General features: G+C 44.2%; 1 protein-coding gene across 1 annotated transcript in view; it reads right to left on the reverse strand.

Moving 5' to 3' along the window:
* TEX36 (testis expressed 36) overlaps positions 1 to 24,721 on the reverse strand; it is a 91,926-nt gene that overhangs the window by 18,596 nt on the left and 48,609 nt on the right. The gene's annotated exons all lie outside the window — the stretch shown is intronic.

Below are 24,721 nucleotides of genomic sequence, written 5' to 3' on the forward strand. Positions count from 1 at the left end.
ACCACTAATGGTTTATGGCAGAAGTCCACATTGTGGCCCTTAGGATGTTAAAACTGAAATCTGTCTCAGTGTGTAACTATGGAGACGCATGTCCTGGGCTCTCGGAACCTGCTGAGGACCAGCTGACACCAGTGTCAGGCCATCACGCCTGCCCTGGGGGCAGCGTCCTATTCTGTGTGTGCACATGTGTGTGTGTGTTTCCTCCTCACTTCACTCTCTTTATTGATGTTCACTCCTTTCATTTTCCACTTTCAGTTTTGTTTTTCTGTATTTCCTTCCTTTGTAACAGGTGTCTTTCAGTATCATGTTCTTAGATTCCATGCATGCTGGAGGACCTGGATAAATAGCAAATGGAAATTGCCCATCTGCTTAGGGAAAGATAGCACATGTGAGCACCAAGGTTTACCCAATGCCAGAAACACACACCTCGCTGGAATTAGTAACATTTTCACCAACTTAAACAACTGGCTAAAAAATCTGTGATGATATCTCTCCTTTAATATAATACCCTTTGTATTGTATTTGTGCAAATACTACTTTGTGGCCCAATATTTCTTTTTTATTTTTATTTTATGTATTTTTTATTATTATACTTTAAGTTCTAGGGTACATGTGCACAACGTGCAAGTTTGTTACATATGTATACATGTGCCATGTTTGTTTGCAGCACCCGTTAACTAGGTGCTATACATTAGGTATAGGAGATATACTTGATGTGATACTTTACATCAGGTATATCTCCTAATGCTATCCCTCCCACCTCCCCCCACCCCATGACAGGCCCCAGTGTGTGATGTTCCCCACCCTGTGTCCAAGTGTTCTCATTGTTCAGTTCCCACCTGTGAATGAGAACATGTGGTGTTTGGTTTTCTGTCCTTGCGATAGTTTGCTCAGAATGATGGTTTCTAGCTTCATCCATGTCTCTGCAAAGGACATGAACTTATCCTTTTTTACGGCTGCATAGTATTCCGTGGTGTATATGTGCCACATTTTCTTAATCCAGTCTATCATTGATGGACATTTAGGTTGGTTCCAAGTCTTTGCTGTTGTGAATAGTGCCACAGTAAACGTACGTGTGCATGTGTCTTTATAGTAGCATGATTTATAATCCTTTGGCTATATGCCCGGTAATGTGATGACTGGGTCAAATGGTATTTCTAGTTCTATATCTGTGAGGAATCACCACACTGTCTTCCACAATGGTTGAACTAGTTTACAGTCCCACCAACAATGTAAAAGCATTCCTATTTCTCCACATCCTCTCCAGCATCCGTTGTTTCCTGACTTTTTAATGATCACCATTCTAACTGGTGTGAGATGGTATCTCATTGTGGTTTTGATTTGCATTTCTCTGATGGCAAGTGATGATGAGCATTTTTTCATGTGTCTGTTGGTTGCATAAATGTCTTGTTTTGGGAAGTGTCTGTTCACATCCCCTGTCCACTTTTTGATGGGGTTGTTTGATTTTTTTCTTGTAAATTTGTTTAAGTTCTTTGTAGGTTCTGGATATTAGCCCCTTGTCAGATGGGTAAATTGCAAAAATTTTCTCCCATTCTGTAGGTTGCCTGTTCACTCTGATGGTAGTTTCTTTCACTGTGCAGAAGTTTTTTAGTTTAATTAGATCCCATTTGTCAATTTTGGCTTTTGTTGCCTTTGCTTTTGGTGTTGTAGTCATGAAGTCCTTGCCCATGCCTATGTCCTGAATGGTATTGCCTAGGTTTTCTTCTAGGGTTTTTATGCTTTTAGGTCTAATATTTAAGTCTTTAATCCATCTTGAATTAATTTTTGTATAAGGTGTAAGGAAGGTGTAAGGAAGGGATCCAGTTTCAGCTTTCTACATATGGCTAGCCAGTTTTCCCGGCACCATTTATTAAATAGGGAATCCTTTCCCCATTTCTTGTTTTTGTCAGGTTTGTCAAAGATCGGATGGTTGTAGATGTGTAGTATTATTTCCGAGGGCTCTATTCTGTTCCATCGGTCTATATCTCTGTTTTGGTACCAGTACCATGCTGTTTTGGTTACTGTAGCATTGTGGTATAGTTTGAAGTCAGGTAGCGTGATGCCTCCAGCTTTGTTCTTTTGGAATAGGATTTTCTTGGCAATGTGGGCTCTTTTTTGGTTCCATATGAACTTTAAAGTAGTTTTTCTCCAATTCTGTGAAGAAAGTCATTGGTAGCTTGATGGGGATGGTGTTAAATCTATAAATTACCTTGGGCAGTATGTGTGGCCCAATATTTCTGAATGGGCAATGGTCAGAGGCTTCAAAAGTGTAAATCCCTTTCTGAGTCTCAGTTTACCCATCTGTAAATGTGAGGCCCCTCAGGTGGACCTTCCCTGGCTTCCAGGCCACCCCAACCCTCCTCAATGGAAGCTGTGCCTGTGAGACCCCCAATCTCTGGCTCAGCCCTGCCCTAGACTCCAGGATCCATGCTGTCCTAAGACACGTGGGAATTAGAAAGCTTCAGACTCTCATTTCAGGATTGGCTGTCTGATTCAGCCCTAACATCTCCAGCCCAGTTCAGGAAACTGGGCCTGGATCCAATTTGTTTAGGCAGGAAACACAAATGAGTCCTTGCCCATAGCAGAGGAGCTAGTTTACAGGCTGGTGGGTAACTTATGACCTGTGTCATCTTCTTAGTAAGATGAGCTGGGTCAATCCAATTACTTTCTCAGAAAGTCTGCATGAGAAAACTAAAATGTTGGGAGAGTTGGTTGTGGGGATAAGTTGGACAAGTTGATGTAGAGGGGCCCAGGGAGGTTGTGCTGGCTCATGTGTGGGCTGAGGAGGGAGTAGAGGCTGGAGACCTGAGGAAGGAAGAGATATGGGTGGGCAGATGCAAAGAGAGGTAGGAAAAATGTCCTGGGATTGATCATGTGGGTCTCCAACCTTTACCACCATACCTGTGTGATCCATGCTGCTGGAATCCTGGACTCCTGAGCCTGTTGTACTTCTGGTAGACCTTCCTTTACTTCAGCTAATGTGGGTGAGTTTCTGTTTCTATTTGAATTACTTAAAATCAGAAAAAAGAAAGCCCTTGGATCTAGCCCTACATGCTACATTTGTGGAAAGTGAGTCAAGTCACTGCAGTCAAGTCACTTGCTCAGTACCCCCAGCGATACCCCAGGGTCCCAATCACAACCCTCTATGCAATGGCCTTTGAGTTGAAGAGCTCAGGAGGACAACCGTCCCATCTTTAAGCTAAACACAAATCATTCTGTTTCTAATTATAACCCCCATGGAACGATCTGAAAGTCTCTTGGTATCTCATTAGTGTTTCAAGGGTACATGGAGTCCTGTCTATGAGAGAGCACAACGATTTGATTCTGCAAACGTGAGACGCTGAATACCGCAGCCCATTTCTATCTGGATCCTACCTGGAACTGCACTAATCCCAAGAGCCTCACTGATGACCTTAGCAAGCAAGAGCAATTGCTGAAGAATACAGTACATTTGCTGAGTCCAAAAGCAATTTTGTTTTAGCTTTCTCGTTTGGCCAGAGGAGTTGGCATGCATAAGTGTTGATTCAATTTGGCTCTCTGGTTGAAATAGAAGACTCAGGAAAATTAAACATGTTTGTGAAATCTAAGCATACTTTATCTATAAATGCCCACATCCTAATATTTTTGGTTTAAATTTCAGTTAATCATAACAGCTAACATTTATGGTACGTTTACAGTGTTCGAGGAACTTTTAATTAATAATCACATTTAATCTTCACAATAACTCTATAAGACAAGTATATTATTAAAGAAACTATAATAATTATTATATGGATGGGGACCTCCCTGTAACTTGCCCAAGAGGCATAACCAGGAAGTGGCAACGCCAGGTTCCCATCTCAGAGGCCCACTCTCTCCCAACCTTTTAGCCATATAGCCCCAAAGGGGGTTAGCTAAGGAAACAGATGATTGCTTGTTTGTTTGAGTTACAGACAGTGAAGATAATTCAGGAATTTGTAATTGCTCATCCCTGCTGGGGGATATTAGCTAGACATTAGCTGTAGCATGTGAATCATGACACTTGTTTCTGGCTGAGTTATTACCTATGCACAACGGTGCTCACCAGCTTGCCAGCTTGGTTTAGAAAATTTGGGGAAAAGATGGTGCACACTGCTTCCAGTTGCTTCCCACTGCTGATGGCTCAACTGGGGATCCAGGGGCCCCATCCACCCTCAGTTGTTAGCAGGCAGTCCCTTGCTTCAGTTTTACATCTGAGTTGTGACCCTGGGACAATTTGGGGGATGTTGATGTATCACAGTCCATGAACTCTTCAGACACCCCCTGGGAACACTGACCTGCTAACCAGTTGGAGGCAGTGGTAGCCTTGGCAAGCCTCCATGCATTGCACACTGGGGTCCTCGCCCTGGACAAGGTCCAGAGGCAGCACCTGCATGCTGGGAGTCTTCCTTGTTCCCTGCTCTTGCTGCTCTGCCAAAGACACAGACACACATCCAAGGACCGTCCTCATACCGCCAGCAGGGAGGTGAACAGATTTATAGCAAAATCCAGGGAGGTGTTGCAGGGGGAAAGGGGAGGCCAGCCTGGGCTCCGCCTCTATCTGCTGAGCAGGCCACCGCCACTCTGTGCCTCAGCTTCCTTGCCTGTCAAAAAGAAGGGGCAAGAGTGTCTTGGGGAGAAGGAGGGGACTTAACTGTGACTTAGTGAGGCAGAGACACTGCCTGGTTTATGTGGGATATGAGGCTGGTCCAGCACCCATCTCCTGGCAGATACATCTCGGGATACCCAGGGCCTTCATTTTCACCATGAAATGTGAAGTGAATATTGTCATTCTTGTGCTTAAAGACACAAGTGGGAAAGCGCTTTTCATTAATTAAAAAAATTCTCAGCTCCCATCACATGCCTCCACCACTGTGTATTCAAGCCAAGGAGAATTTCATCACTCCCCAAGCCCCACTGGACACCTTCCGCCCCGTCTCGTGCTGTTCCCCTCTATCCATCCTTCAGGGGTCAGGCAAGCCCCATCTGATTCCCTCCACTGGGATTCATCTCTCCTTCTCATGCTCCCCGGCAGCTGTATTACTCTGACTTGTGCTTGATTCATTCATTCTTTCATCATTCATTCATTCATTCATTCATTCAACAAACACACTGTGAGTGCCTGTTCTGTGTCTTAAAGACACAAATCAAAGATGAGACAGAGAAGAAATGGATAAAGTGAAGAAGGCAAAGGTGAAGTTACAGAATAAGTCCAGACACATTTCTAAACTCTCTTCTCCAGGTTTTTTAAAATTCTATGTGTTTATATTTCTATGCCACATAGAATTCTGTTCTCTTTTTAAAGAATTAACATTTGTATCCTTTCCATGGAATACTTGTTAAGAATACATCAAATGCATGCGGTGCAAATGAAGACTTCGAGGACAGCCTGATGATTACATGACACCTGGAGATTTCCACGGGGACCTGTGTGGCTTGCGGTTCCAGTTCTATCCTCTCCAGGGCCCAGGAAGGCTCCACCCAGCTGGACCCTGCCCACAGGCCCACCTAGTGCCATGCATGGAAAGGTGAACATGGCTCCAAGGCCAAGCATGGCAGAACTGGGCAGAAAGAGATTCGGACCATTCTTCAGGAGTGATGACCATCTACAGACAAGGCCAACCAGCCTTCCTATCCTAAGAGTGCCATTTGCCCAATAAAACTACTTAAATAAAAGCACCACCCCTCCCCATGGCCCCCCTCCAGAAACTACAGGAAGGGATGGTTCCCTTACCAGATGGTTTCCACTTTGATTTCTCCGACTTCCAAAGACCCGTGCCCCCATCCCTGCACCAGAAACCTGGTGGGGGTCCGAGGATGGGGTGGGCAGGGCAGAGGTCACAGGAAAGCCCTTGGTCTCCCCTCTGCACCTCTTAGTGGTCCCCCATCTGTCTGCCCCTCGCCTGAACCCATTTCCCCTACTAGTCCTTGCCCCCGCCACCCAGTGCTTCGCTTCTCTAACCCAGCCCCCAGGGGAACTTGTTGATGAATCTTATACTGCACAGTGGACATGAATAAGGCTGTGCAATCATTCTCACCTCTAAAACACTGGCATGCAATTGATGGCAATATCTGGGGACAGGCTAAGCTGCTGCTGAAGCATGGCAGGCCTGGAGGCTGGTTCCTGGGACAGGACATACGGCCACCTGCACAAACCTCGTGTCCACAGTGCCAGGCGTCAGAAGGATAGCATATTCACAGTTCCCCTATACAGTCCTAATACTGAAAATCAGAGCCACAACCTCCCCTCCCCACCCAACTCCTGCAGCCTGAGATGATCCACCCCCTCCACCTGAACACAGGATCCTCTAGAGTGCAAAGTGCCCCCTGTCACCGAGCAAAGAGTGACAGGAGGTACTGGCTGGGCCCAGTGGGCAGGTCAGGCAAACTCCAAACGTCTGGCTCTTATACTGCACTGTAAGAACTTGGGCGCTAGGAGATGAGGGGCCCATCCTGGTTCAGTCCAGGCCTCCCCCAAGACCCGAGAAGCTCAGAAAGTAGCTGCTAGTGAGCAGTGAGCTAGGATGAGGGTCTGTATGTCAGAGTTGATAAGTTGGGGAGGGGTCCTCAGGGAAAGAGACATGTTTCCCATAAAATGTGACCAGAGCCAGGAGAAAGAGCTCTCGATGGCAGGGTTCCCCGACCAGTACCAGGTGGTGGCCTGTTAGGAACCAGGCCACACAGCAGGAGCCCAGATGAGCAAGTGAAGCTTCATCTGTATTGACAGCCCCTCCCCATCACTCGCATGAGCTCCCTGCGCCCGTCAGATCAGGAGTGGCATTATATTCTCATAGGGGCACAAATCCTATTGTGAATGGTGCATACAAGGGATCTAAGTTGGATGCTCCTTACGAGAATCTAGGCTGGGCACAGTGGCTCATGCCTGTAATCCCAGCACTTTGGGAGGCTGAAGTGGGAGGATCACTTGAGTCTAGGAGTTCAAGACCAGCCTAGGCAACATTGTGAAACCCCTGACTCTACAAATAAAGAAAAAAAGAGAGCCGGGGGCAGCGGCTCATGCCTATAATCCCAGCACTTTGGGAGGCCAAGGCTGGCAGATCACGAAGTCAAGAGATTGAGACCATCTTGGTCAATAAGGTGAAACCCCATCTCTACAAAAAATATAAAAATTAGCCAGGCGTGGTGGTGTGTACCTGTAAGCCCAGCTACTCAGGAAGCTAAGGCAGGAGAATCACTTGAACCAGGGAAGCGGAGGTTGGTCACGCCATTGCATTCCAGCCTGGTGACAGAGCGAGACTCTGTCTCGAAGAAAGAAATAGAGAGAGAATCTAATGCTTAATGATCTGTCACTGTCTCCTATTACCCCCAGCAGGGACCATCTAGTCTCAGGAAACTAACCTCAGGGCTCCCACCGATTCTACATGATGGTGAGTTGTATAATTATTTATACATTACACTGTAATCATAAGAGAAATAAAGTGCACAATAAATGGAATGCACTTGAATCATCCCCAAACCATCCCCCCAGCCTTGGTCTGTGGAAAAATTGTCTTCCACCAAACTGGTCCCTGGTGCCCAAAAGGTTGGGGATGGCTGCTCTCTGGGACAGGGGAGAAGGATGCTAGTGGGGCCTGTGCCCAGGCACAGCACGCAAGGTAGCTGGGCCCACCTTATCACTCTTCTTCTCCTGTTATGTCCTCAACTCACCTTATTTTTCTTCCTAGCCCGCAAAGTCTATGAGGTCATGATCATGCCCTCCCAGTTAGTCTCCATACGCAACATAGTGCAGCAATGTGGTCACTGCTTTAAAATCTTTTGTTAGTGAAAACAAAAGAGAGTGAAGAAATGAATGAAAAAAACGTTCTGGGTCCAAGACGTTTATTTATTTATTTATTTATTTTTGAGATGGAGTCTCGCTCTGTCACCCAGGCTGCAGTGCAGTGGTGCGATCTCAGCTCACTACAACCTCCACCTTCTGGGTTCAAGCGATTCTCCTGCCTCAGCCTCTTGGGTAGCTGGGATTACAGGCGCCTGCCACTATACCTGGCTAATTTTTATATTTTTAGTAGAGACTGGGTTTCACCATTTTGGCCAAGCCGGTCTTGAACTCCTGACCTCAGGTGATCTGCCTTCCTCAGCCTCCCAAAGGGCTGGGATTACAGGCGTGAGCCACCATGTCCAGCCAGATTTATCTATTTTTAGATTCTAGTTACAGGGAATCTATTCACCTTTCATCTTATTTATTAAAACCAACTCTGTGGACTAAAATCAACGATGCATTTAAGTCATTCATCTACCGAGCTTTTATTTAGCACCCACTCTGTACTTTTTTTGTTCGGGAGTTTACCAGCCCAGAGGGAACTTTGTATCTGGAGACATTCTTAGACTGTTGGGCCGTGTTCTAAAAAATCAATTCCTGGAATCCCAGCAGTCATATACGTAGAAAAAGGGAAACTGACAGTCCTTCTAATTAAGCACCCTTGTAGGATTTATTTTTTCCCTATAATGAAACGTATTCAAGAACGACAAGACATCAATAGATTCCTACGTTTCCAAACATCTCTCCGAAAATCCAAACCCTAGACCGCATCTTCCTGTCTGTCCAAACAGGTAATTATACTTTGTGTATTAAAGTCTTGTATCTTTGACCTATCCAGTGCACAAAAAAACAGTTTAACCTTTAAACCAAGTCATGTACACCATTTTACTCCTAGAAAGTTGAATTTATGTTATTCCGTCAAATCAGTATCAACCTGACCTTTAAACACATCAGTGTTTCTTGGAAAAATATTATGGCTGGGATGCCTACCACGGTAAACAATATTAGCTGCTCCTACCCAGTGCTGAGCCGTGCTGTGCTGTAGCTTATCAAATCAGGGGGTGGAAGTCGGCAGGGACCAGAGCTCTTCTGACAAACTCTACAGGATATGAAGAACAATGTAAATGCACCAGAGTTGGCAGATATATTTCTATATTACTGTTCCAGAGATAACAGCTAAGGTGAATCATTTCCTACCACCTACCATTCCAAATTATTTCAAATTCTGAAGGGACTCTATTTATTTCATTGGTAGCTAGCAATTTACTTAGCTGAAGATCATTATATTTATGTGTCTGTGAAATCCTCACAATAATTACACATTTGAGCCGTCTCAGATGTGCTATACGTATTCTCATTAGTCATATACTTGCAAAGATATTATCACATTTTTTGTAGCAACCTTCACAACGTACACATAAAGGGCCCAACTGGATGTGAACTTTGATTCTCATGGTTTTCCTACATATCATATTTATCAAACAGCAGGATGCCTTCATTCACATGCAAATGCTTACAGAAAGCTAGAAAATTGTCTTAATTTCTCTTTTCTCTAGATCGCTCCAGTGCTGCGGCCCTGGAAGATACTGTATTAGGCAGCAGGGAGAGCAAACCTAGCTGAGATCTAAAATTACTTTAGGAACTTACCAAAAAGTTCCATAATGGGAAATATTTATAAGACATCACACTTCCTTCCAAAGCGTAAAGTCATTGCAGGGTAAGTGCAAGGCATTTGTAATTTCCAGTGCTGTCAAGCAAGAGTCCCCAGATTGAATCCTGGACAATATTTGTGAGGCTGATTGGTTTATCTGAAAGGTCTATTTTGTCATTTTTAAAGTCAGAGATTATGAAAGAGAATAGACTGCCTGGTGGTTTTGCCCATTTCTGCCCTCCCCACATTTATTTCAGGAGCCGTTGTTAGTATAAACATGGTGATTCTCAGAACATCTCTAACCTTGACAGCAAATATGAACAATTCTGCCTCCTGAGCAATGATTGCAAGAGAACATGGGGATTCATTCAGGCGCCAAAGAATACTGTAGAACCACTGAGCTCAGGACAGAAACACATACTCATTTGCCATAGTGTCTCAGAACACATGTGTGCTCCTTGGGTTTACATGTGACTCCCTGACTAGCTGGTAGGCCCTGGAAGCATAAGAACTCCATCTGCTCATGTCCACCTGCACATCCCCAGCATCTAGTACAGTGCCCAGCACATAGTCAGTGCTCAATAAATATTTACTGGACAAACAAATGACTGAGGCAATGAGCTGAACTGCCTCCATGCCATAAGCCTTTTCATCGGGAGCTATAACCCCGTCTCGCATTTGAACTGCCTGAGGCTAAGTCACATGACTTTCGCATAGAAGATTGAAGCCAGAGTGAGAATTCAAGTCTCCAGAACCAGCAGGTGCCATCACCTTCTTCCATGCGTGAAACGATGGTTTAATGAGTACCTACTGTGAACCCAGAGCTGTGCCAGGCATAGGAGCAGCTACAGTAAACGAGTCATGCAGATCTGGCTCTCGCAGAGCTTGGAGGCTGATGAGGAAACTGGTCTAGCACGAGCTCACAGGAAAGGAGATTCCAGAGAGGAAAAAAAAAACAGTCACTAAATAAGGACACTGTTCACAATAAAGAGAAAGGAGGGTGTCGTGCCTGTGAGTCTTGCTGTATATGAAACCACCCCAAAGCTCAGGTCTTAGAGGGGAATGTGTAGGTGGTGGAAATGTTCTATGGATTGGTTGTGATGATGGCTTCATGACTACATTTTTCATGAAAAGCCATCGAACGGTATGCTGAAAAGGGATGCATTTTACTAAATATAAATTGTACCTTAATAAACTGACTTTTAAAATTAAACAAAAAACTTTAAAGAATGAAAGCAACAGTCATTGGTTATGCTCACAGATACTATGGGTTGGGAATCTGAGATGACACCGTGGAAAAACTTGTCTCTCCTCCACGAAGCCTGGGACCTCAGCTGGGAAAACCCGTAAGCTGGAAATGACCAAGTGGCTGACGGCTGGAGGGACTGGGAACTCCCTACCTGTCTGGTGTCTGGGCCGTGGGCTGGTGTGACTGGAAGACTAGAATGCCCCCTGGAGCACCCCTATTTCAGCCTCCCCACTCAGCACATCTTGTTGAGGGCCTACTGTGTGCCAGCACTAGGGATACAGAAGTTAACGTCATAGACAAATAGCACCTTCCCTGTTGGAGTTGACAGTCTAGAGAAGGAAGGCAGACAGGAAACAACATTATATGAAAGGAAATTAATGGTATGTTAGAGCTAATACATGCACGGAATAAAAATTTTAAACAGGAGGATCGGGCGCGGTGGTTCACACCTGTAATCCTAGCACTTTGGGAGGCTGAGGTGGGCGGATCACTTGAGGTCAGGAGTTTGAGAACAGCCTGACCAACACGGTGAAACCCCACCTCTACTAAAAAAAAGAAAAAAAGAAAGAAAGAAAGAAAGAAAGAAAGAAAAATTAGCTGGATGTGGTAATACACACCTGTAATCCCATCTACTCAGGAGGCTTGAACCTGGGAGGCGGAGGTTGCAGTGAGCCGAGATGGCACCACTGCACTCCAGCATGAGCAACAAAGTGAGACTCCATCTCAAAAAAAGAAAAAAAAAAAAAGCAAAATTTTTCACAGGGGAAGGGGTTGGAGAGGTGGGAGAGGGAACATTCTCTGTGTGGAGTTGTGTGGTTGGTTGGTGGCCCTGTGTTTTGTTTTGCCAATTCAATGGTGTGGAATTGAATCACATTATGGTTTTAATTGCCTGAGCTCAGTGTCTTCAGATGTGTGGCAGACACTGCTAACTGATCACCCAGCATGGTTCCTCTTTTTCTTGGGCACGGTTAAATATTTCCCAAGCTCAACTGCATTCAGCTATGGCCCTGAATGGAGATCTAACCAACATAATGTGAGTAGCAACCCGCTACCATCTCCAGGTCCAGCCCAGGAAAACCTCCCATGTGGGATCCTTCTCCCTCTTTTCTTTTTTCAGCTGCTTAATTCCTACGGCAGCTTTGGAACTACCATATTGAAGATGGCAGAGCCTCCAACAGCCAGGAACCCTGTGAGCTGTGAAGAGAGAACTTTGCCCCTCCCTTCACCAGCCTGGAATATTTGCCCTGTTTATATGAACAAGAAAGAAACTTCTGTTGTGGGGACACACGTTGCAGCAGCAACCCCATCCTAACTCACACCACGTGTTTATTGGTCGTTTGGTTCCTCTCTTCTGAGAATTACCTGTTCAGACCCTTCACCAAATTTAGTATGGGGTTATATTCCTTTATTTGTCTATAGTGAAATAGGAGTTTGGCAGGACTGGTTTCACAAGATACAGGTCACAAAGACCCTGCTGATAAAACAGGAAGCAGTCAAGAGGCTGGACAAAACCTGCCAAAACCAAGATGGTGATGAAAGCAACCTCTGGTTGCCTTACTGCTCATTATGCATTTATTATAATACATGAGCATACTAAAGGACACTCCCACCAGTGCCACGACAGTTTACAAATGCCATAGCAATAGCTGGAAATTATCCTAAATAGTCTGAAAGACTGGGGAACCCTCACAGAATTCTCTGCCACTTCCTGGAAAACTCATGAATAATCTACCCCTCATTTAGCATACGATCAAGAAATAACCATAAAAATAGACAACCAGCAGTCCTTGGGGCTGCTCTGCCTATCAAGTGGTCACTCTTTCATTCCTTCACTTTCTTAATAAATTTGCTTTCACTTTACTCTGGTGGCTCACTGTTGAATTCCTTCCTGCATGAAGTCAAGAACCCAGATGGCCTCCCAGGCTGAACCCCAATTTGGGGGTTCATAGTAGGAGTCCTGTATATCCTGCTGTTTTCGAAGTGTGATCTTTGGAGCAGAGCATACACTGCACCTGAAATTTTGCTAGAAATGCAGACTCTCAGGCCCCACCCAAACCTGCTAAATTGGAACCTGCGTTTCAAAAGATCTCCTGGTGATTCCCATGCATATTAAAGTTGAAGAAGCTTGGACTCAAATGTTCTGAGATAATTCTTCCTCTTTTATATGTGTCGAATTCATTTTCTGCCAGTCTGTAGCAACCTTTGCATCTTGAGGATCTATCTTTTCATGTACAGATTTTTTTTTAAAATTTTAACCTTGTAGTGTTTGCCAATATTTTATGTTATTATTTGTTGGCCCTCTTTGTCACTTAAGAAATCCTTGTCTTCCTGAGATCATACAGATAGGATGCTATATTTTCTTCTAAAAGTTTTTAGGTTTTCTTTTCACAGATTGTTCTTCCATCTGGAATTTACATTTGTCTCTAGTGTGCTATAACACTCTCATTTTATTTTTTCATATTGATCATCTATTATCCCAGTGTCGTTCATTGGATTATCCACCCATTCCCTCCTGACTGGTAGTGTCATTCCAGTCATAGGTGCTATCTATGCTATCTCACGTTCCCATGAATGTGTGGTTCTGGCCTCCTTATTTGAATTTTTCAGTTATGTAATCTGCCTTTTTTTCATTTAACCATATATTGTCAACATTTTTTGGCAACATTAGCTGTTCCTGTACAATGCAAATTTTAATGACTGTCTAGTATTCTGCCATACTTTATTTTGTTAGACAGTTGTGTTGTTTTCAGTTTTACTCTATTGTAAATAACACTAAGGTTAATATCCTTCACACAATCTCTGCACATGTGCATACTGATTTCCTTAAGATAAATTATTTGAGTGAAATTACCAAGTAGGCATATTTTTAAAGTACTTGATAGATACTGCCAAATTGCCCTCCAGAAAAATTGTACCGATTTATATTCCCACCTGTTTCCTGCCACTTTCCTCAACATTGTAATACCTCAGCATTCGAATCCCTGCCAATTTAATAAGCTGAATAAATAAAAAGACATGCTATTGTTGTAATCCATGTGTCTTTGATGACAACAGAAGGCAAATATTTTTAGATGTTTGTTGGCCTTCTGTATTTACTTGCTTTAATGTGCGTGTGAGACTGTCCAGTTCTAAGCCTGTTTTTTTCTTTTTTTTTTTTTTGTAGGTGCATGTATCTTTTTCTTATTGATGGATAAATCTCTTTATATATGAAAAATTTAACTCTTGCCTAGGCTTATTGCAAACTTTTTTTTGCAATTTGCACTTTGCCTTTTACTTTTGCATATGGTGTTTTTTTTCAATGAGCAAAAGTTTTAAATGTTGACAGGGTCAAATTTTGCAATGTTTTTCCTTAGTATTATGCTAAAAGAAAAATATAAGCCCTACCTCCAAATTATCCCTCTGTGTCTTCTTTCTGTTCTTTTAGATTTTGTTTTACATGTTTTACTGTTAAAACGCAATTGTCCCTCAGGTCGGTCTCTGCTTGTGTTTTTTCTGATTTCCCCAGCCAGGTAAAATGCCTCCTGAACACCAGGTACCTGCTCTCATAGCACTTTGCACAATGGCAGTATTTTCTGCTTGTGGGATTCTTTGATTAATGTTTGTGTTCTACTATAGCATGCAAGCCTCATGAAGGGTTCAGCGCTGTCTCTTTTCCACTCCTTTTTCTTTTCTTTTTTTTTTTTTGAGACAGAGTCTTCCTCTGTCACCCAGGCTGGAGTGCAGTGGTGATCTCGGCTCACTGCAACCTCTGCCTCCCAGGTCCAAGCAATTCTCCTGCCTCAGCTTCCCGAGTAGCTGGGACTACAGGTGTGTGCCACCATGCTCAGCTAATTTTTGTATTTTTAATTGAGACGGAATTTCACCATATTGGTCAGGCTGGTTTTGAACTCCTGATCTCAGGTGATCCACCTGCCTTGGCCTCCCAAAGTGCTGGGATTACAGGCGTGAGCCACCGCACCCCAGCACCCATCAAAGTGCCAAGCACTTGTATCTGCTCTTGTGTTACCACTCAGGGGACCTGAGGCTTTCTGTTTCTTTCTGTCAGCCCCACCTGTTCTATTTAGCTCAGCTAATATACATTTATATATATTTACATATGTATATATACACACATTACTATATATATAGCTTTATAGCTACACATTTATATCCTATCCAGCCTTTTTGCGAGTTTGCAGCCAGAGGTCTGCCTTGGCTCATTGGCCAACTGTCCTCTTCTTACCTGCAGTAGCTCCCTCAGTAATCCCCCTGGGCTTTATAAGCAGGCAAACGTCATACCTAAAAGTAATTGAGTTTATCTTACTTTTACTAGTTACAAAGCGCATCTTGGATTTTTTTTTTTTTTTTTTTTTTTAGTTAGATGGAGTCTCTCTCTGTTGCCCAGGCTGGAGGGCAGTGGTGCGATCTCGGCTCACTGCAACCTCCGCCTCCCTGGTTTACGCTATTCTCCTGTCTCAGCCTCTCCTGAATAGCTGGGACTACAGGCACCCTCCAACATGCCCGGCTTATTTTTTGTAGTTTTCGTAGAGACAGGGATTCACCATGTTAGCCAGGATGGTCTCAATCTCCCGACCTCGTGATCCACCCACCTCTGCCTCCCAAAGTGCTGGGATTACAGGCGTGAGCCACCGCACACGGCCCACCTTTGATTTGTTTATCGCATCTGCTAAAACTTCCAGAACATGTAGCGTTTTTTACAAAAGGGGAGTGGGGGGGGAGGAAAACTATATAAAACCAAAATAGAAGAAAATGGCTAGATTTCATTTGGGTTGTAAATTTTTTTCAATCATAAATTTTAAAAGATATCTGGATGGTCTCCTGATGTGCACACAGAGATAATTTCCATCATTTTTATATCAATACTAAAGGCAGCCACCAGCCACCCCCACCAAAAGCCTGCTCTGGTCTCTTTGCAGCACTGCAGGAGTCCAGTGTTCCAGCTGGGAGAAAAGACCTGCCCCCTCCAGCCCAGAGACTGAGAGCAGAACAGTAGCAGAGCGGCATGTTGAGGTGCCCCGCCCAGCTGTCAGGAAAGCTAGTCAGTCCCAGCTCTGCCGCTGGGCTGGCACCCTGTTTTGGACGAGACTGTCCTTCTCTAGGTCTTATTTCCCCACTTCCTAAGGGAGGTGCCTGCCTCCCAGCTCCCCAGCCTAGGCTCCTGATACAATGGCCTTCAGCTAGTGCAGGTCCTGCCCACCCTCCAGACCTTGATCTCCAAGAAAGGTTATCTTTGCCAGAATAGATGCAAGTCGAGTGATACTTAAACACTGACTCACAAGCCTGCTGCAGTGACGGTGTTAAAGAGATAAGCCTTGGGGAATATCTGTTATTGGTTGAGTTGAGCCAAGATAGATCATGGAGAAAAGTAAACCCTAAAGCACCATAAACCTATCACAGAAACAGAGCATCGAAAACAAGCAATGGCGGGAAAGAACAAAATCAACAGGAGGCACCACCCCCAAGTTCAGGGGAAGCAGAGACAAGGGTGCAAATCCTCCAAAGCCATGCAGGCACAACCTCTGCTGGGCTCCATCCCTGGTACCTGCCCCAGCGCCACCACCCACACTCCCCTCTCCTTATAGTAGAGGTCTCCACCACCATGCCTTCTGCTCCTTGAGAACACGGACCATGCCTCATCATTTTGTGTCTCCAAGCACTTTCTGGATGCTCAGATGGTGAAGTAATTTGTTTTTGTTTGTTTTTGAGACAGAGTCTCGCTCTGTAGCCCACACTGGAGTGCAGTGGTACGGTCTTGGCTCACTGCAACCTCCGCCTCCTGGGTCCAAGTTCAAGCAATTCTCCTGCCTCAGCCTCCTGAGTATCTGGGATTACAGGTGCGCACCACCATGCCCAGCTAATTTTTGTATTTTCAGTAGACACAGGGTTTCACCATGTTGGCCAGGCTGGTCTTGAATTCCTGACATCATGATCCGCCCACCTCGGCCTCCCAAAGTGCTGGGATTGCAGGTGTGAGCCACCTCACCTGACCATTTTTTACTATATATGTGTGTGTGTGTGTGTGTGTGTGTGTATTATATATACATGTATATATCACCCAGTTGCATGTATCATTGTAAAAATTTTTCACATCATTAAATATTCTTGTAAAATATGATTTCTCAGTAGCTACAAAACATTGCATCTTATACCTAAGCATTCTCTTTTTTGCTAGGTATTTAGCTTTGCTCTTTGAGCTGTTATAAGTAACTCTGTAACATGCATCTTTGCCCCTAAATCTTTGTCTGAGCATCTTGTCAGTCCCCTAGGATTTGTCCTTCTTGGTTCAAAAGCTATGAACATTTATAGGGCTGCTGATATATACTACTACATTCCTTACAGAAATGAACCAGCGCTGTCTGAAGTCACCCATCTCAACAAATCCTTGCCAGCACTAGGTTTTTAAATTATAATAATAAAAATCTTTGCTCATTTTGTCGAGAGAAATGGAAACTCATTGTTGCTTTAATGGCCTTTTCTTTGATTACTAGTGAAGCTGAACATTTCCTCTTTTGGCTACTGTCCATTTGTAATTTATCTTTTGTGAGTTTTCTGTTCATTCCTTCTATCCTTCCTCTCTGTCTCCCTCTTTTCCTCTGACATTCAGTGAAGATGTGCTGAGCATCGATTTGTCAGACCGTGGCAGACGGGGATCAGGAAGATACAGTCAAGGACTCACAACACACCCCAGGCCAGAACACTAGCTGGAGCCAGTGACAGTTGCTGCCAGGAGGCAATCACAAGTCAATTTGTTTTTAGTTGTGGTAAAATGCACATAAAATAAAATGTATCATCTTAACTATTTTTAAATATATACTTCAGTAGTGTTAAGATCATTTACATTGCTGTGCAACGCATCTCCAGAACATTTTCGTCTTGCAAAACTGAAAATCTGTACCCATTAAACCATAACTCCTCAGAACCTCTCCCCCCAGAACCTGGCAACCACCACTCCAGTTTCCATCTCTGTGAGTTTGACTACTCTGGGAACCTCAAATAAGTAGAATCATATAGCATGTGTCTTTTTGTGGATGATTTATTTTATTTAATATAATATCCTCAAGATTTATCCATGTTGTAGCATGTGTCAGAATTTCCTTCCTTTTTCAAAGCTAAATATTATTCCATTGTATGGATAGACCACATTTTGTGTATTCACTCATCCATCAGTGGACACTTGTTTCTATGTTTTGGCTGTTGTGAATTGTGCTGCTATGAAAATAGGTATACAGATACAGTATCCCCAAACACCTGCAAATATGTTCTGTGTATATGTTCAAAATATTCTTTGGGGATATATACACTCCTGAGTATATAGAATATATAGAGTAGATATCCAAAGAATATTTTGGATACATACCCAGGTGTGAATTGCTGAGTCATGTGGTAATTCGATTTGTCATTCTTTGAGGAGCCCCCATGTGTAAGCAGTCACACTATTTTACATTCCCTCCAGTAGAGCACAGGGGATCCAGTTTCTCCATGTCCTCACTAACACTTGGCATTTTCTGTTGTTTTTTTTTTTTTAATAGTGGTCATCCTGACAGATGAGAGGTGTTATCTTATTGTGCTTTTGATGTGCATGTCCCTAATGATTGGTGACATGTTTTCATGTGCTGGTGTGGTGTATATCTTCCCAGTGTGTCATTTTTGACATTGCTTTTACCACTTATATTAGTCAGGGCTCTCCAGAGGGACAGAACTAATAGGACATATGTGTATATAAAATTGAGTGTATTAGGGAGAATTGACTCAGATGATCACAAAGCGAAGTCCCACGATAGGCCTTCTGCAAACTGGAAAAGAGAAAAGCCAGCAATAGCTCAGTCCAAGTCTGAAAGCCTCAAACCCAGGGAAGCCGACAATGTAGCCTCTGTCTGTGGCCAAAGGCCCAAGAGCCCCCGGAAGCCACTGGTACAAGTCCCAGAGTCCAAAGGTCAAAGAACCTGGAGTCTGATGTCCAAGAACAGGAGGAGTGGGAGGAAGCATCCAGCATGGAAAAAGAAGGAAGTCAGAAGACCCAGCAAGCCAGATCATCCCACCTTTCTCCACCTGCTTTGTTCCAGCCTTGCTGGCAGCAGATGGAATGCTGCCATCCACATTGAGGGTAGGTCTTCCTCTCCCAGTCCACTGACTCAAACGCCAGTCTCCTCTGGCAACACCCTCACAAACACACCAAGAAACAGTACTTTACCAGCCATGTAGGCAACCTTTAATCCAATCAAGTTGACACCTTATATTAGCCATCACAAGTCCACCCATTGTCAACCTGTCACTCATACACGTCTCCTGAAATCATACTTAATCCCCACATAAAAACAATAATAAGGTCATAATTATGCCTAACATAATACAGCTATCCTTCGTACAAGGAGAAGCACACTAATCCTTAACCTAAATGCTATTACATAAAGCAAACAACGCTTAAATGCTGATATGACGTCAATAAATTTTATGCTACATGATAAAGGAAAAAGAAAGAAAATAAAATGAAGATTTTCCTTAGTACAGGTGTATACATGCACAAACATATTTTTAACAAAATAAGGAGGAAATACTCATGACAATACTCATGACAATTACAGTCCTCATGTCTACAACTGGTCACGTGGTCATAGCTGTTATTGATGACTACCTTCTTCTATGCATTCTGTATTCCCTTTGCCTTCAGCAATTACCTTGGCTGATTATGATTCTTCACCTGGTAGAGTGACCCAAACCTTCATTCCTAAAAGTCTGGGTCATTTGTTCCTGCCTGGATTGGGTTGTAGTTTCCCATTGGCCTTAGCTTCCAAGATCAGACAAGATGGGGCGCATTCAGCATGGTATGGCCATAGAACCATTGACCTTAATCACAGGGCTTAGTAATACTAAGAGATGCCCCGAGAGATCTCATGTGTTCCACACATACTCTTCCTTACCTTCATTGAGGAGTAGTAGTCTGATTTCATCTTGATAGTCCAGGTCAATCACCCCAACCAACACTATAACTCCCCTCTTAACCTGTTGACTTGGAGGCAGGAGGAGCACAGAGTGGCCAGGTGGCAGTCTTAACTTCCAGTTCAATGGAATCATTGTTGCACCTCCTGGTGGCAGCATTCCTCCCTCTGGAACTAAGACCTCTAGGCCTGCAGAACACAATGTCACAGTAACAGGAAGCAAAAATTCTGCTAGTGGATTACTAGAGGTGATGGTGAGTGGTGCCATTTTCACTTTCACCCCTTGGTTCCTGGACCTGTGAATCCAGACTATGGGAGAAACAGGACCATATATCGGAGGCTGATTCAGGGTATACACAGCCTTCTGGAGAACTTTGCCCAGCCCTGCAAAGTATTGTCACCTAGTTGGTATTGTAATTGTGACTTCAAAAGGCCATTCCAGTGTTCTGTCAATCCAGCTGCTTCAGGATGATGTAGAACATGGTACGACTAGTGAATTCCATGAGCATGAGCCACCGCTGCTCTGGCAGCTGCTGGGATACTGCCCACCCACATTGAGGGTGGGTCTTCCTCTCCTAGTCCACCGACTCAAATGTCAATCTCCTCTGGCAACACTCTCCCAGACACACTCAGAAACAATCGTTTACCAGCCATCTAGGCATCCTTCAATCCAATCCAATTGATACCTCGTATTAACCATCACACAACCATCACATTTAGCACAGCAATACTGGGAGAGATTTGTCTTTCTGCATTATCTCATGATTGTTTAGTAATATCTGTAACATGAAACTGACTCAGAAATATCCCCAGGATTGACTGGTTTCAAAACCAAAAAAAAAAAAAAAAAGTCTCCTGTTAGTCCCTGATCAACCAAACCCTGCACAGCCCCGAGACAGGAAGGTGGGAGGCCCTGTACGGGACTGATGGGTAAGTCTGAAGAGACTCTGTAAGTGTGAGAAAGGCACTTTATGTTCATTCTGGCTCTTCAAAGTCTCGCTGTGAATGTTGTATCAGCAAATATGTACCCAGGGATTTAATAACACATTAAAGAAAGGATTGGATATAAATTATTTTGAATGGTTGTCTATGCAGTTTGAATCTATAAATAATCAGTCGCCTCATTGCTTTGGCTCTGGAAAGAGGGCATGGAACATATTAATGGGGATCATCTTACCCTCACCTCAGAGTGGACACACGTGTGAGGGTTGGTGGGATTAACCCGTGTGGACAGGTTGGAAAGTTTTCTAAGATGTTGATTTTTTTTCCCTCTTGGTATCACTAATTCTCCATGTCCCTGCTTTCAGATTTACCTGCAGTAACTTTTGGATTCTAAGCTGGACAAACTCTGTAGTCCTGAGTCTCTTCTCCCAGTTGTGAATTGTTACAGGCTCAGAAAGGCAGGTTAATCCTAGTGTTTGTGGAAGCAAAACACATTCTGGCTGTGGAATCTCTTGATCTCCTCCCAAGCCCTCCCTGCCATTCACTATCCCCCTAAGAACTTCCCAAATGACAGTGAGGCACCAATGCTCATGTGAATTTTGGCAGGATTCTCCTTTCCCTGAGCTGGGGGCAGGTGCGGCTCCGCATAGGTGAGTGTTGGGGGTAGTCAGAGACCAGAGAACAAAGTGGGGAAACCCAGGGGCAGGCATCCTCGTGTCCTCCAGTCCTGAGCCTGTTCGGGCTCTGAACTAGACCCAAGGATTTGATTCTCAACCCTGTCCTGCAAAACAGGTCAGAGGGGCCTGAGGAAGAGCTGCAATGGGTCATGACTGGTGGGGCTGGTCATAGCCTCAACCCTGAGGTCTCCATACACTCCCCACTAAGCTTGTTCTGGTGAGCTCATCTTCATTGGAGGTGGAGAATGACCCTTCCTCAAGCTGACTAAATACTCATGAGATGTATAGTTCTGCAGAAAAAAAAAAAAAAAAGGCCCAAAAGCAGCAGCAGAAACAGAAAAGATAAGAATTTTAAAGGAGTGTTGTCCAGGGCACTTGGGGAAATGGCACAGAGGGTTTTGTGAGAGGAGACTTGGGGGCAGATCCCGGAGAAAGTGACTGTCCTTTCTGCAAGCAAGCACAGCCATCTAAGAGCAAGCCAGCTTTTTGCATAAAGAGATAAGGACGGGGCACAAAGGCAGGCACAGAGGTACAAAGGCAAGAGCCGTCAACACAGGAGCCATATTTGCGGAGGAGGCCAGGGTGACCTTGGCCTCTAGAGAACAAACACAAGCAAAACAAAGTTTCCAGGAGACATGCCAGACAATTTAGATAGCGATCTCCCTAAATCTGGCAAGGGCAACACCTCTTCCAGAAAGTCTGTGCTGACCCCTGCACCTCCCCAGAACTCCTGGTGGTCCCAGGCTCAGCCATTACTCAGCTTTTCTCAGGACACGCAGGCGATATGTGTGCATCCTAATCTCCCAGCAGACATGAGCTCTTCCCGAGCAGGACTGCCTTATTCAGCCCCGGGTCTAAGCCCAGAGACAGATGCCGGGCCTAGCACAAAGTAAGTGTTCAATTAAACTTTGGTGACAGGAACTGAAAATAGTTTAGCTCCCCCACCAAATCCAAATGTTTTACTTTGTGGATGTGCAGTGTGACATGGGAGGCTATTAAAGGGTTTGAGTAGAGGATGGAGAGTTGCCCAAATTGAAAGTAAAAGTGAGATTTGATCCAAAGGTTATTTCAATGTTCTGGATCAGTTCATAGTTTAGTTTAAAAATGTTTGTTTCCATCTGGGGGTTGGCAGAATTGTGTGTAGTAAAACCCCAGTGACATGTTCTCTTTCAAAAGCAGAAATAAGAGGCAGACTGGAAGGTGAAACATAACACAGTTGTTATAAATTTTTAAACGAATTTTAACAACTTTATTGAGATGTAGTTTACATAACATGTAGAAGTGTAAATATGTCATACATGTTCAACTAGATGCAACCTCACACGCAGAGCCAGGAACAGAACATTGCCAACATCCCAGATGCCCAGCCCTGGACTCTTCAGTCTTGGCACCTGACCTAGTGCAAAGCCACTTTCATGGCAAAGACTTTCTATGTATCTACCAGGCTATGTTTCTCCAACCGATGCCACCTCTTCTACGGGTGAAGGATTTCCTCAGCTCTGAGCACATTCCCTCCGGTCATGGGTTCTGTCGGAGTTGGTACAGTGGACACCGAGGTGTGTAACCCAGACCTCCCCCTGCCATGAAGGAGGCATTACCCATGTGATGACCTGCTCTCATAGACACCTTTGGGGACCACGGCTGCAGAGAGCCACCTCATCCAAGGTTACACCCCTTCCTGGGCGAGCCATATCACAGATCAGTGCTGGGGATAAAGGTCAGGCCATCTTAGCCCAACTCAGGACAACTCTGAAGGGCCATTCCAGCTCAGATCACACCTGGGGTCAGCCAAGAAGCCACACTTCTACCATTACCCAGTCCCACTCCCTCCTGCTTCCTTCTACAAGTTCAGTCCCACCAGCCCTCCCTGGTAAACACCCTGCACACTGAACTCCACCTCAGACTCTGCTTGCTGGGGGCCCATTCTGCAACAGTCAGCTCCCCATTCAGCCTCCCTGCCTTCACTTTCCACAGACAGTGCTGAGTCCCCCTATGTCCCGGGCCTGGCGTCAGGACTGGCCAATGTTGACAGAAGAGTCGTTAACGTTCAGGTGCCTGCTGTGGTGCTGTGCTGTTTACAGAGCACTTTCATGCACATTATCTCATCTCCTTTCTTTGTCTGTGCATTCATTCATTTACTTCTCATTCAACAGACATAGTGAGTGCCTGCTCCATGCAGAAGTGAAGATATAATGAAGAAAAAAACCTTTCCTTCCCCTGGAGAGCTCACAGTCAAGTGCACAAGGCTGACGTCAAACCAGAGAATTCTCCCAGGCATTAAAGCTGTAATGCAGCAGACACAGAGGCCATGAAGTGGGGAGAAGGAGGGCAATCAGGGAGGGCTTCCCAGGGAGGTGGGAACTTGGAACCAGCAGCTGGAAGCAATGGGATCCAGGGGAGCACTAAATCCAACACCGAACACCACAGTCGGTCCCAGCAGTACAAGAAACCTGCACACAAACCAAGCTACTCAGAGGTTTCTATTGGTCTAACCCGAGATGGCAGGAAGTCAGAGACGTCTAATGGCCTCGCGCTTCCCTCCGGGCGTGACCTCCCGGAGGCTCCTTCCCACTGGGGCCTGGGAAATAGAAGAGAGGAGACTGAAAAGGGAAGGAGGGAGTTTCCAGAGTGGGCTGGTGGGATCGCAAATGAAAGAATAACAGGATCTTGGAAAGCAGCCCCAGGTCCCACCTCAAGCACTGGATTAATTTAAATCCTTCTTTGCCACTTTCCAGAGTCAACAGGATTTGCTAAATTTTGTATCTCCAGTAGGAGAAGAACCTTGAGAGAAAAAGATTTTTTAAATACATGTGAGTGAGATGTTTTCACTAATCTGATTTTGGGGCATATTGACACTTGTAAAATATTTAAATCCTTAATTGTGCTGTCAGACATACTACTTTAGAACATATCTGGATAGAAGAACAATGAACATTAGGTTATGCTTTTAGATGTTACAGAGATGAAAATATATCTTGGCTATTTATCAAATTAATCACCCTATAATCTAAAGACAAATGGGATTCCTAGGGCAGTATTCAGCCAGTAATTTAATACCTAAGTTTTTCTGATCAATAAACCATTGGCTTGTTAGAATATTTAAGTCATGTTTAAGTCATTCAGAAAAAAAAAATCTATTAACTTACGTTCTTGAAAGCATGTATTTAATTTAAAACATCATTTTCTATTTAAGCATTGCATTTTACAGTGTTCTAAAACAACCCTGATCTTTTTTATCTTAATTTTAATAAAAAGAGTGAAACAAATATTTTGAATCAGAACTACGTCATAAAGTATTATCGTTTGTTCAACAAATGTACAAATAAACAATGCCACCACATTGCACAACTCCAGGGCTGTCTCTTATACACATCTAGATGTGTATAAGAGACAGCAACCCTGAGGTCTCCATACACTCCCCACTAAGCTTGTTCTGGTGAGCTCATCTTCATTGGAGGTGGAGAATGACCCTTCCTCAAGCTGACTAAA

This window comes from Mandrillus leucophaeus, unplaced genomic scaffold (assembly GCF_000951045.1).
Source record: "Mandrillus leucophaeus isolate KB7577 unplaced genomic scaffold, Mleu.le_1.0 Scaffold299, whole genome shotgun sequence".
Lineage (NCBI taxonomy): Eukaryota > Metazoa > Chordata > Mammalia > Primates > Cercopithecidae > Mandrillus > Mandrillus leucophaeus.